Raw genomic sequence first — 13,956 nt, 5'->3', positions numbered from 1 at the left:
GCATGGGCCCAGACCTTGACCAAGATACAAGACGGACCTCACTGCAGCACTGCCAGCAGACACCAGCAGCGGAGGCTGCACGTGTTCAGGCACAACCTCTGGCACCCAGGCAGATTTTGTATGCCTCGCTGCCTACCCACGCACTCTTGCGTGGGTGCAAAAGCACACACAGAGGTGGCAGAGCCTTGCTGAAGCTACATTTTTGGTAATTTATTTGCAAAGCCTTGATTTGGGCGGAGGGAAACAGGGCTAGCTCCTTTTGCTGAGTGTCCTTCCTATTGCAAGAGAAGGACTTTGCATGCCTCATCCATGCAAAACCAAGCAAATGGCCAGCCACACCTCTTCTCGTTTGGTGCTTTGCTGATTTCTGAGTCCTCTCAGACACGCTGCCAAGACAACCGACATCATTCAAAGGGACAATTAACGTAAAACTATTCCCCAAAACTTTGCCCTAAGATCAGGATGTTTAAGGCAGTCACTTGTCCGAGCACCTATTTCACAAGGACCCACTGTGGGCCATAAGTTAGAAGCAAAAGGATAACAGATTAGGTTCACAACCCAGCAAGTCTTACTGCGATAAAGTGAACTTTTGTCTCAGTAAAGAATGCACACCGACATTTGAAAAGGTTAAAACAAAAGAAACACAAAACAAAACAATAAAAAAAACCCACTGACCCACTTTAGCTCTGTAACAGTATCATCTCTAGCATAGAAAAGCCTGGACGGTTGGGAGTGACGAGCCCTGAATGCCGTGGAGCCACATGGACCGCAGGCAGCCGCAGCCCCTCTTGGGGAAGCAATATTAAACGTTAGCAATGACCCGTTCCCTCACCCCGCAGGGAGCGGCGAGACTAATCTGGCACTAAGCAGAAACGCGCTGCGGGTTTTTCCGCACGGAGGGATCGCCCACTGCTAACACACGCAGCGCTTTCACTAATCCACCTCCAGCCAGAGCTGTTGACCATTTCTGTTTAAAGAAATAAGTGGGGATTAAGAGGAGGGAGCCTGAAATCCAACGGATTGAAATTAAACTGGAGCTGCGGCGGGTCAGGAGGGAGCTGGGCAGTAGGACACAGCCGCTGGACCCCAGCAATCCTCTCCCAGCACGGGAGGCTAGGGGGTTACTCCCACCCCTTTTCTTTAATATATAAATAGGAAACAGACTTCCCTCCCCACTCGCCTCCTAGGGAACAGGCTGAAATGTAGCCTTAGCTGCACAGCCAGGTTTTACTTCTACTGTGGGTAAATGTTTTCACTTAAATAATCTAAATTACAGTGACAGCTCCTTCAAATATTTGCTAAAATCCTCTCCGCCTCACTCCCCCTGCCAAGCTTGTGCTTGCCTTGCCTGAATCTACAGCCAGTTATATCCTTTTTGGCTGGCAGTTGCATTTGCCTACATTTTCCTTTAGAAATCAGAAGGCAGCTCCTCAGCAGATGCAGACTGGCAGCGATCTCTGACCTGCACCAGAGCAATGCCCATCTATGCCAGCCGCGGACCTGACCCCGGGACTCTCCGGGCTTGGGCTGTGACAGCAGCAGAATCAGCCCAGGTCACTAAGCGTTTGGGAGACCTCCAAGACAATTTCAGGTGCTGCAGAAAGCAATGCCAGCAATTCTGCAGTCAGTAAGGCTTTTCCCCCCTCTGAATCAAGAGGAAAAAAAATTTCAGTGCAACAGGTTGGATACACAGGGATCTTGTCCAGCAAGCTTACTCTTTTTAACATACAGGCCCAGATCTGCCACAAGGTTTAGTTGCAGCGTTATGAGTCCAAGGACACATACTTGGTCCATTTCAGAAATCAAGGCTTTCCTCAAACTTCATATTTGGATTTTTTGTTTTCATCCAAAACAGCAGAACTCTCCTTAAGTCTGCCAGTCTAGCACAATACTCCCACACACGCGCGGAGCTCCTCAAGGACGAGACCTTCCATACATGCCATCTTCGGCAAGCAGAGCAGTCTCCAGTTGCAAGTTTGAAAAACTAAGTTAAACTTGAAAGAAATTAAAAAAAAAAAAAAAAAAAAGAATTACCCATTTCCCCTCCTCCCCCAAAAGGAAAGAAACCCCACTGAAACAAGAAAGGGGACACATCATTTCACACCAAGCATTCCTCAAAGAAAGGTGATTTTCATCCTCCTTTTCCTCCTTCAGGTTGCACAGTCTCACCATGGATGTTTTTCCTGTTTCTGAGTGGGAAAGAGTGTCTAAGACAAGATAAAGAAAGGAGGCCCAGACACTACCGGGTCATTTCTTGATAAGAAGACTTCTGACAAGAACATAGTGCAATTACCGTCAAGATCCTGTAAAACTTCCTTCCCTGATACGCATGGTCTGAACGAGGTAGATTACTCTGTAATTTCTTTGTTCTTTGCCCAGGGTGGTATTTTGGAGGTAAAGACAATCTGCCCCAAACATGGCTACATCTGACTACGGGATGCTGCATATTGTGCCTAACCCATACACACAAAACACAGAAAACACGGGGTGCTCTATAAAAGGAAAACCCTCCCTGGGATATTAACACACAAACTGCCACTTTGCCTCTGCTTGCCTACGCTCACTAGAGCGGGACATACTACTTGCTTAATAAGGTGTTTTGAGACACCTTAGTAACACAGAAACTTGCCTCAAACCAAAGCGCCGTGTCAATGAGTCACTGCAAAGAGCCCAAACCTGCAGACACCAGTAGACAGCTTTCCCTGCAGGAGGGGAGGTTGGCCTAAACCTGACAGATATAATTAACAGGTGAGGGAGCACAGGTCCAGGAACATGACCCATTTATTTGTATACTTATTTTTTCCATTAAGATGGTGTATTCCAGGATAACTTGCCATACCCAGCATTTCTGCCCCTGTAACACCATTAGAAGTCTCCCTGCTGGACTAAGAATAAGAACAGAGCACTTTTCCTAAGAAATTTCATTTCTTTCTTGGTTTGCCTATCACTATTAATGTCTTGGGTTAACTAATTGAATTCAAGTTGCTTAATTGAAATATGTTAAGTGCAGTGTTTCTTATGCAGCAAGAGAAAAAAATCAAAACAAAACAAGGAGCTTCAGAGCTGTCTGCATTTGTTGGCAGTATTTTTTACCTTGATTTAGAATGTGATGTTTGGAGCAATATTAAGTAGAAACTCAAATAGTCTCTGTAAGAATGGGAGACGAGATATTTCTTTTGTACAACACTTCTGTAAATTTTGTTTAGCTTGTGTGGGATACAGTTAATTACAGTAATTTATCAAATTGGCACAAGGTAGTGTTCACACACAAAGTTTTTCCTGCAGTCAGAATCCTTAGTTTTGTATGAGATTAGGTTGTGCTAATTGAATTTTCACTTGGGTAGATAAAATCTTTAACAACTCTGGAATAACTAAGTGCTCTTTGTTCAATGATGTGGATCAGAATGATTTACAGCACCTTTCACATAATCATGCTAATTTTGCTTTCATATGATTAATTAAAACAATATGTTCTTTCTTCGTAAAATAGAATTAGTGTACTCAAGGAGACAGGTTTTATTGCAAACTTCTCCTTCTGGTAATAAAAGCAATTTTCATGCACCATCTTTTTGGCAAAGGTAAGTAAACATGCTTAAGTGGGCAAGGAAGCCGCAGTTCGGATGAGATCCCTTCTTGGTGTATCACCAATGAGTTTGGTAGATTACATCAAAGATGACTTAGCCCCAATGCTGTGAGGCAGCGTATAGTCAGCACGAAGCTGGCCTGGGCATCCTACAAAGCAGAGATCCATTTCCACTGTCACCATTTCTTACAGCCAGGCTATTTCTCGCCACGTCTAGAGCCAAACTGAGATATATATCTGTAACGAAGCAGTAACTCAGTGTCTTCACTGAATCATGCCTGTGGTTCAAGCTCTGGATTCAGCCCAAACTTGTAATCTGTCAGCAACGTTCAAGTATACCTAGAAGGGCCACGTTATCTGGCTGTGGTGACCATCATGCTGGGTCTGAATGACAAGTTAAAACAAATAAGGCCAACTTAAGTGGCCCTTGACAAATCCTCTGGTTCAGCAAAGCTTACATACCAGCTCCTGGGTTCCCCACTGAGCTGTGGGAATGCAAGGCACCTCCCAGCCCTAGAGACCAGCTAGTGATGGGTCCGTGGATGGGTCCTCAGCGCTTATCCTACGCCTGGTAACTTTTGATGCTATAGTGGTATTTCCCAGCGAAACCAACACAATGAAACACTGATGTGAAACTGTGGAATCTGTTTTCTATGATCTATCTCACCACTGCTCCATGACTCTATTCCTTTGATGAGAGGCCGTGCAGACACCTTTGTAATAAAATTCACTGAAGAAGAAAGCAAGCGACTCTCAGATCTGATCAGCAATGCAAGGAAGCAGGGGGAAATTATCTTCCATCATTCATATTCAATTCAGCAACTCACTTCCCCTGCACAAGGTTTACCTACTCTTGGTTAAGTGATTATTGAGAGCTGCCAGCTTATCTTACATGGATGCGGTGACTAATGGTATATATAAACCATAATAAACCATTGTAACACAGAGATACTGAGTATAACCTGAAACCATCTAGCTGCAGACAACTAAGTTCAACACAGGTTAACTCACCCAGGAGAGAAACCATGCTGAGCTGGAGTGTCAGGCAAGAGCAGCACACTGCATTATTTTTACAAACCTTTCCAAGACTACAGCACCAGGCAGAAACGCCTTTGCTAACCTACTGGGTAGGCTCCTGAGCTCCTTACAGATTCCCAGCAGACACAAAAACCAGAACCTGCCTTTGAGTCTATGACAAGATCTGTGGAATTTAAGTAATAATTTTGATTTAAGTAGGAAATTCAAGCTCCAGAAGTGGTGTAACTAGGTATCAGGGCTATACCTGTGTGCACTCAGTCATCAGTGTCCTGGGAGGTCCAGGAACTCCGCAGCTGATCTCTGCCGGGATGTGACCGGAGGCAACAGGTTGACCAGGCTCCCAGCTGCTTCACAACAGAGCCACTGGTTGTTACAAGAGCTCTCCAAGAGGAAATTTTGAGACTGTGCTGAAGATTCTCCCTGGCAGCTCCTGCCATGCATAAATCAGCTGTGGGATCCTATTCGTCACTTCAGATGCACAGATTAGCCCCTGGCTGGAGAGCCTGGCGGTCCCCAGCAGTTGCTGCTGCTGAATTGACCAAACTGTACACAGGTAGTTTTAAGTAGCTAGTATAAACTGCTCCTGCAGATGCAGAAATTAGGTTGTGTGGTTAAACAAACAAACAAACCACTGACAACAAAAAACCACATACACATACTCTGATGATGACCATCTGTGCAGAAGGTTTATCTGACCTGTGAAGTCAGGTGGCTCAGAGGAGACTAGAGAAAGATGAGCATGCCTGTGGTCATCACCCCTGAGCACTCCTACCCCGCTCTCCTGAACACAGAGGTAAGTGATTGATCTCTGGCCAGGCCTCACTCCATGTATTGGGTACCAGAAAAGCAGAAACTGCTTTATAGTCATTGTTTATTGTCTCGTCTAATTTTTATTATTATGCCTTGGCAGGATAATTTAGATCCTCTCCTTAAGATAAACACTGATGAAAAAACCCTGGATAACGAGACATGTTACAAGAGAGCGATGAAGTGGATCCCGTGGGGGGCTCTGGAGGAGAGGCAGGTGCTCTGGCTGATTGCACAAAGTGAAGAGGGAATCTCAAGAGAGTCTCTAGTAGCACCAGAAGAGTAATTTTGCAACCTGATGCACAAGAATTTAGCTTCACAACCATCATTAGCATTAATGGCAATCATGTGGATGGCTGAACTTCCCATATACAGCACTGAATATTTACCTCTTAAGTGTGCCCATATGTCTTATTTCACTTCAAGCCTCAATCAAGGTGACGGACAGCAAGGTTACCTAACTCAGTTTCAAAGCCACTAAGGGTCCTGGTGTCACACCTCTGACTACAAGTCTGGATCTAAGACTTGCTCTAATGCATGAAACAGTGGAGAAAAGCCTATTATTTTTAATTAAAGTAAAAACTATCAAACCAAGACAAGTTTACTGTTGTACATCACCAAAAAGTCACAAGTTATTTTGCCTGAATTGTTCATGTGCACCAGCAAAAAAGAAATGTCTCAAATGACAAATGTCAGTGAAAAATAGATTCAGGTGACTGTTTCTTTAAAACAGATATTTTCATTATAAATATAAAAACAGGCACAATCCATCCCATGCAGAAAACCAGTGCAAAACCTAGGCTCACCTTAAACCTGAAATACAACCAACTTTGAGGACTTGCATGCTGCACATGATTTGTGTTAGCTCTCTGCAATAAAGGGGAATTTCAGCTATTTTCTAAATAATTCTCTTGCAATGGTCAGTTTATTGCACAAAACCTCCCATAACATTAACATGAAAAGCCTAAGGGTTCCCACCCCACCGCCAAGTGTATCTAAGTGCTCAGATGCAAAGCAGACTAACAGTGAACAGCCAGGCTTTTCTGGTGGACATGCCACTCATTGGCACTGTCAGAGATGGGAGAAAGACAAGGAACCCGGAGAGGCAGAGCAGACTCCTGCAGCATCCTGGAGACACCTGCAAGCCCAAGAGCTTGCCGGTGACATGAGATTACTGCACACATCCTCCATGAGGCTACAGGCAAGAGGAACAGGCTGGCAGAAACAGCAACTCAGACTAGGTGACAAATACATATATATCTAATCCTTGAAAGCCAGATATCAAGAAATAACAGCATGGTAAAAAGCCAGCATTTCAAGAAGGTAGCTGACCTACCATAACAACCCAGAGAAACCTACGAAGAGACATAAATATGAAAAAAGTGAAAAATCATTCACAGCAATCACTTGGACAGGGGTGAGAGGGAAAGTCAACACTGAACAAAGTGAAAGAGAACACTAGCACTCGAACTTAATGACAACGCTAAAATAGAGTTGCAAGTGCTAGGCAAAAACCCACCAGAACATCTTCTAAAAAGCAGCTGTGAAAAATTTAGGCACCCAGTAGAGACACTATCAACAGGTAAAGGGACTCAGAAAATCAATCGAAATTAGGATTAGCTGAGTATAGATGGGGCAGGCACATCCACTGGTACAGGGAAATAAGGGGACCCATAAAGCACCTAAAAACCATCTTCACAGGAAGGCAGCATAGTCGATACAGATACTATTGAAGAGACAGCAGCAGATTACCAAGTAACTGTTACAGGATACTCATTTCCTTGGAAATACTGACACAAGGTTGGATAAATGAAAATATTTAAACCAAGTTCTGATTCCTATAAAAGAGATGCAGAACAAACCAGCAAAAAATAAAGTGTAAGCTTTGCATACATGTGTTTTTGTGTCTGTGGAAAAGTCCCCAAGGACAAATGCGCAGGCATAGCTTACATGTTCTTCTCTAACAAAATAAATAACTAGTAAATCTAGGGACATTTCAGTGGGAGAAGAATCTCTCAGCACTGGAGTAAGCAGGACAGTTCCAGGGAGCAAAGCCTGCCCTTACTGCCATGATTACGACATGGAAAACAGAAGAGTTTATCCTGATTAAAGGATTAGAGAATTTCTTTTACAAGTGCTTTCTGCACCTGTCAGACAGTCACTGTTTTGAGGCAAGGTGGGTGTGGATGCCTTACCAGGCATTCATGAAGTATCCATGATTACATTTTAAAATCATATTTGAGCTCTGGAGCCAACGAGAGCAAAATAAATAAACAAAAATTGTGCTGAGATGTTCTTTCTTTCACACAAATTTTCTCTGAGGAAGAAAACAAGTGTCATGACAAGTTTCTTTCATTAAATTCACAGCATTATAGGGCTTTTCAGGACTTCTGGCACACAAGAGGATGAAGAGCAAGGCACATGCAAGCCTGTGCTGTCTGTCACTGCATTAGGAGCCACATTGGCCGTGGAGGGAGAGTCAACAAGCTTGAAGGAGAGCACGTTCCTTTCCTTGGGTTAGGCATTTCCTGGAGATTGCCTTCTGGGGAACTGATCAGAGAGGTCACGAAGGCAATAGCTTCTGTATAATGAATGGACCACCGCGGCGCTCCCTGATCTCTGCTCCCCCTACCCACACTTGTTTGCTTTCTCCAGCAGAGACGGGCAGGAGGTTGTTTAAGAAATTCCTACCACTACAAAAAAAACCTCATTGTGCACACAGTTGTCTCCAGGGAAGAGGATGAGCAAAACAGCAAACTGCATGTGACAGGTCACTGAATGCGTTTCATGGCAGTGCTTAAGGCTGTAGTCAAACTATCTACTATCAGGCCCTAATTTAGGTGTCACGACTGCTTCTCTTCACCAACCATTTAGTGCATTGCTGTCTGGGAGCCCGGGACAGATCCTCTCCGCACTCCCATGAGCTCTGCTGACAGAGCAGCCACTGCAGCTCAGGAGGCTCTTGTGGCCGGCGGGATTACAGCCCTCGGATGCTATCATGCTGAAGGAGAATAAAAACGCCATCGGGAAAAGTAGGGAGGAACGGACCAACAGGCTACTTTCAGTGGAGGGTGGCTCGGACCCTGCCAGCAGCCACCACGTGGACAGGCCCATCAGTCCCCCGCCACCAGCCCAGCGAGTCCAGCACACACCGCTGCCACCTCTGCTGGTGGCTGGCACTTCTACTTCTGCAAAACTATGTGGATGACTGAATTAAACTAGTAATTGCCTCATTTCCAAATACAGTCTCCTGGTGCACTCGACTTAGACGAGGCTTCTCTTGGGAGGTACAAGGGAGATCTAGCTGTATTAGTCATGGAATCTGGGCTAATTTAATTAGGTTTTGATGAAAGTGCTCAATTTTGCAGACAGTAGCTGTCTGTTCCTTCTGTAGCCAGGGCCACATGCAGTTCCTGAAATCTTTTCACTTTTCCCTGTGATTAAGAGATGATAGTGGGCCCCGATTAATAAAGCCATCTTTAAAGGGAGCCCTTTTGTTAATGGGACAACCAGAAATAGTTTGGGAGAATTCTGATTTTCTTATTCCTACCATATCACACAGCCACTCATTTACAATACGCCCCTTGAAAACAACTGACAGCTCAGAGAGTCCCTACTTCCACGATGTCTTTCAAAGCAAAGTAATGATCACCAGCGTAATTGCAGATGATGCCCCGAGATCGCGCCATTCCTGCCTTCCACTGAACACTGCCTGCAGGTCTCTGTGCCAAGAGACGGCGCAAACCCCGACCGCCAGCCCCACAGGCAGGAACAGGGCACTTGGATGGATTCGGGTCATACGGTTGCTTCTCTCCTGCTGCAAAAGTTTGGGAACCTGACAATGCAGAGATAGTACCAGAGTAAACAAGAATAAGTGGTCGTTTCAAAACTAGCCTGTGCTGTTCAGACAATTAAACTGAGCCTCTCCCCCCAGTGCGGGGAAGAGTCCCCAGCCTCAAGGCTGCCTGGGCTGGCATCCACACCGCACACTCCCTGGGGAGGGCTGCTCCTGCTCTCCACCTGCCTCAAATGCCCTCCAGAAAAGGGCACGTGTTGTTTTTGTCTCTTACCCTCTGTCTTGGCTATCCTGCAGACCAAAGCACCGCTCACTGTAAGTATATACAGGATCTAGTGCTGCACCTGATAAACTGAGGCTCTGATTTCCCGTGGGATCAGATCCCAACATGACACAAGCAAAATGAAACGGAGCCTGTCGTCATTTAATGGTTCATGCCTCGTTGCCATCCCAAAGCAAGATGGAGAGTATCATCTCACCCCTACAGCTCACAAGAAGTCCTGACGGGCACTTCAGTTCACAAAGCGTGAAACAAAACAACAGAGATGCATCTCAGAGCTTGGGATTTTCTCTGGAGGGCCGAAGCAGTGCAGTTCTGCTGAACCATGCCTAGCTTTAAATGTTATGGAGAAGAAGTGGAATCAGCTCGACTGCTGGGAACCCGCCGTTCTCTCTAGAAATGACACGCCAGATCCGGGTCATCTCCTCTTGCTGACAGGAGAAGTCTGCCAGAGAAAATTAGTCAGAAGAGGAAGTTAGGAAGTGAAGATGGAATAGCTCTGCAAAATATGAAGGGGGGGGGGGGGAAGCTCTCTGAAGCTTTGATCCATCCTCCAGAGCAACAAGCAGATGGATCCTGGTGCTACTGTAGAGTCAGAGCAGCTTTAACCCCCTGCAGAATATAAGTCATTTTCTGTTATAATCAGTAAGGCCATCATTCCCCTTTAAACCTATTCTACAAGCACCAAACCAAGATTTGTAAGGTTTAGCCCTCTAAAACTCACAAGCACTGAAGAGGGAAGGGGTAGCAAAGGGAACAGCACACACAGCCCCATACCCAAGTCCAGCCTTGGGAACTTAGGAGTCCTTTCCCGAGGCACTGGGTCAAGCATGCCACAGGCCATGAAGCAGGATCGCGAGGGACTGGGTGCACATCAGCAAAGAGAGTTCAGGGCATCGCCGTGAGACCTGGTGCCTTCGCAGCAGAGTCTCTCAGCATCAGACTCTGGCAGTAACCGATGACTCCTGTCTGCAGTGCTTTCCTACTTACTACAAATTCTTGTTTAAGAGAAGTGTTCATTCTGGACATTCATTTTTATTAATGAGGCCCAGGACTGGAAAACATGAAACAGAAGCAGCATGAATCCATGCACCCAGTAAAAACCACCCAAACAGAAAGTAGCCAGCGCGGTATTTTACTGAGATCCATAGGCAATTCCCTTTGGGATACAAAGCAGGGCTCAAAAAGAAGAGTTTGACTCAGCAGCGCTGACATTATAAGGCCTTTAGTACAATATTAAGTTAGAGTCTGGGTACTCCCTCTAGGACCACATACTGTTACTTGCAATACAGTTGAGCTGCACTTAAAATGAGAACTTGTGAAAGGAATAGACTACCATAAAAGGAATTAATTTTCTGTACTCCCGATCCGAGCTGCAGCACTCGAGTGAGTCCTTTGGAAATGAATAACTGAAAAGCAATAAACCTATTAAAAGAATAAACTTTTACTGCACCAAAATGGTGAAATAGTGACCTGTCACATGAATGGCTCAGTTAAATGAATACATTTTCTGTTTCGCAAATCAAAGCACATTTCCTAGGAAAATGGATCTTTTTTTGAACAAATACCTCTTTTAGGATTAGGCATGTTGGAACTGTAGCTTCACTTTACAACACACTATGCGTTAAGTAGATTTTTACTAGAGCAGAGAAGTTATAGATGTAGTTAGTCAGCAAAAAATTAAAAGAGGATGATCAGAATAGTTAGGCATTAAAGACCAAGTGAGACTATTCTGCAGACGAAACGCTCTGGAGCCAGGGCTTTCAGGCAGTGGCATATTGATCACCGCTGGTACCCAGGACATTGTGCTCAGGGTGGGAGTGTGGATTTAAAGTCAAGTGTCCCATTTAGGCAATAGGTACATGCAGCATTGAATCCTTCTTTCAGTGCCAAAAGTTTCCAGTGACCCATTGCTCTCGCGACAGTTACAGAGTTAGCGCCTACCGTAAGTTGCAGTAATTGCCTGTCCAGCTCATCTAAACCCTTCACCCCCTACTTTCAAAATTTTAATAGCGGTGATAGACTACTCAGCTGCTGCTAGGTGGACTCCACCTTGTTATATAGGTCCTGTGCATCAGCAGTTTGTTCATTTAGTATTCCCAGCCCCACTGCTCCCGAACTACATATACTTCAATAAAAATCCTGATGTAATGGGCCAGGGGGGAGAAAGTAAGGTTTCCTCCCATCCTGATGCCAGTAAGTCGGATATTCATGATGCTCATCTATGCAGATGAGGGCAAGAGGCTTTTGCCTTTAAAACAAACAAATCCAAACAGAAATAGGCTTCATGTTTCTAGGAGCTGCAGCCTTCAGAAAGATGTGAGTCAAAGACTTAAGATTAAAATGACAGAACCAGCAGTGCTTGCTGGTGCTCAGCCCCGTGGTGATGAGAGAGAAGCTGCCCTGCACACAGCCCACGAGAACTCATCCATCCCCCTTCATTCTCCCATAATGAAAATGTTTTATTTACATAAAATAGATGCATCTAGACTTTGACAAGCTCTTGCTGCTTTTCCTCCACCACTCGAGGAGTTTCTCTCACGGGGAATATTTGACACTGAGCGAGGGGAGGCAGCAGTATCTGGCAAAACCTGACTTGCCTATTTTTATAGAGGATGCATTTGAACATCCATCAGGTGCACTGCTGACACAGCCAAGCCACACACTGCTCTCTGGCAAGTCTGGCAGACATCACAGTACCGTCTCTCACACAGAAAGAGGAGGTTTTCTTCCATTACTGCCCAGATGAAGGAGAAAATAGGAGACAGTCCTTCCTCCTGGCACTGTTTCTGCACTTCGTGGCAGCGGCATTGCCCAGCTCTATAAGGCCTCCACCTTTTTCTCCCTCCTAACATGGCAAGGTACAATCTTTTTTATTCCACCTTTAATAACATGGAAACTGGCATTTAATTTTTAATGTTAGCTTCAAACCCAGCTGGTTGGCAGACTTTACACATCAGCAAAATCCATCTCCTTTTGGGTCATTTAGAGAGTTCAGGAGTCCAACACCACTGTCTGCAACTAATTCGTTCCTCCCCCTCTTCCTGCTGCTCTCAACCACCCTTTCAATTCTGCTCAGCTAAAGGCAGGGGTAAGGTCACAAAACCCACAGGGCTCCTGGGATACTGCAGGGGCCATAAACAGGAATTAAAGTGGGACATATATGCCGGGTTATCAAGCCCATTTCCTGGCCAGCGCAGTTTAGTGGCCCATGACACATTCCCTCGTGCTTTATCTACAGCCCTTGAATAGAGCTTGCGACTATTCATTTGTGGTCACTAAGACTTTGCAGCTCTCAGGATGACCTGCAGGCTGTTTTGATCCTACACCTGCAAAGGCTCTCTTGTCAAAGAAGAATTTTCAGTGTAGAAAGGAACAGATAAGAACATATTCAGAGATGAGTCCCTGAGGTTTTAGGGTTTCATGCACTACCAGCAAGTTCATTGTACTTGCAAGATCTGCCCCTACCACCAGCACTTTAAAATCCACATTAGGGATCAGTCTGCTTTTTCTTCTCTTCACATTTTCAAAAGGGAAAGATCAAGAGGCTGCAATGGAAGAGGGGAAGGAGAAGAAAAAAAAAAAAAGACAATGGCACAAACAGGACCAGTTCCAAGAATATCAGCTACTTGTCAGCTCTGCAAAATAGCTGTTAATTTATAGAGGAGAAGTGTGTAGGTTCTTTTAGAGCCATACGTCAAAGCTTTCTCACTATGACACCTGGCTTTATTTGGCCTTCGTATTATGGACCAAATTGGATTTCTCTGGTTCTGGATAACCTGTGCGAGGGTGATGTATGCTGTGATTTACTGCTGCAAGTGCTCAAAATGCCTCCTACCAAATTTGTGGTGACCGTATCACACTATTAAAACCCGAAGTAAATAAGTGCACTGAGTAAAGGTTAACAATGCACCAAATAAAACAAACGGCAAACAGAGGGGATGGGACCTACTCGCTCACGTCGCTGGTACAGCCCCAGGGCCCAGAGGGGAGTGAGCATCGCTGAGACGGCAGAGATAAGCAACGAGTTTCAACTCCGCAGCTGCGTAATCCACCAAATGCAGAAGCTGTGCTCTGCAGGGACATGCTTTCACCTCCATGGGAGCCTCTGGATGAGGTCCCGCAAAGTAAGCCACCACTGCAGGCCCACAGCGAGAAGACAGCGGCAGCAGGGCCCACAGAGCTCCCTCCCCACTCTGCCCAGGATCAAGGCCTGAGACAGCGCTGCAGCAGCGAGGAAGAGGAGCCTTTACAGAAGCGTTGAGCATCACCTGCATAGCAAGGAGGCAAACAGCTAGCAGCTTTCAAGGCAGGTCTGAAAGGGACCGCACGATGTATTTGCTGGCTTTGGCCGATCCCCCTTCCTAAGCAGCGAGACACATTGATATTTCCCTGTCCACCCCATGATGCTCAAGCCAACGAGACCTGCCAGGGCTGTGAAAATCTGGGTAT

This window comes from Dromaius novaehollandiae, chromosome 15 (genome assembly GCF_036370855.1).
Source record: "Dromaius novaehollandiae isolate bDroNov1 chromosome 15, bDroNov1.hap1, whole genome shotgun sequence".
Taxonomy (NCBI): Eukaryota; Metazoa; Chordata; class Aves; order Casuariiformes; family Dromaiidae; genus Dromaius; species Dromaius novaehollandiae.
Note: the sequence above shows the minus strand (reverse complement) of the source record.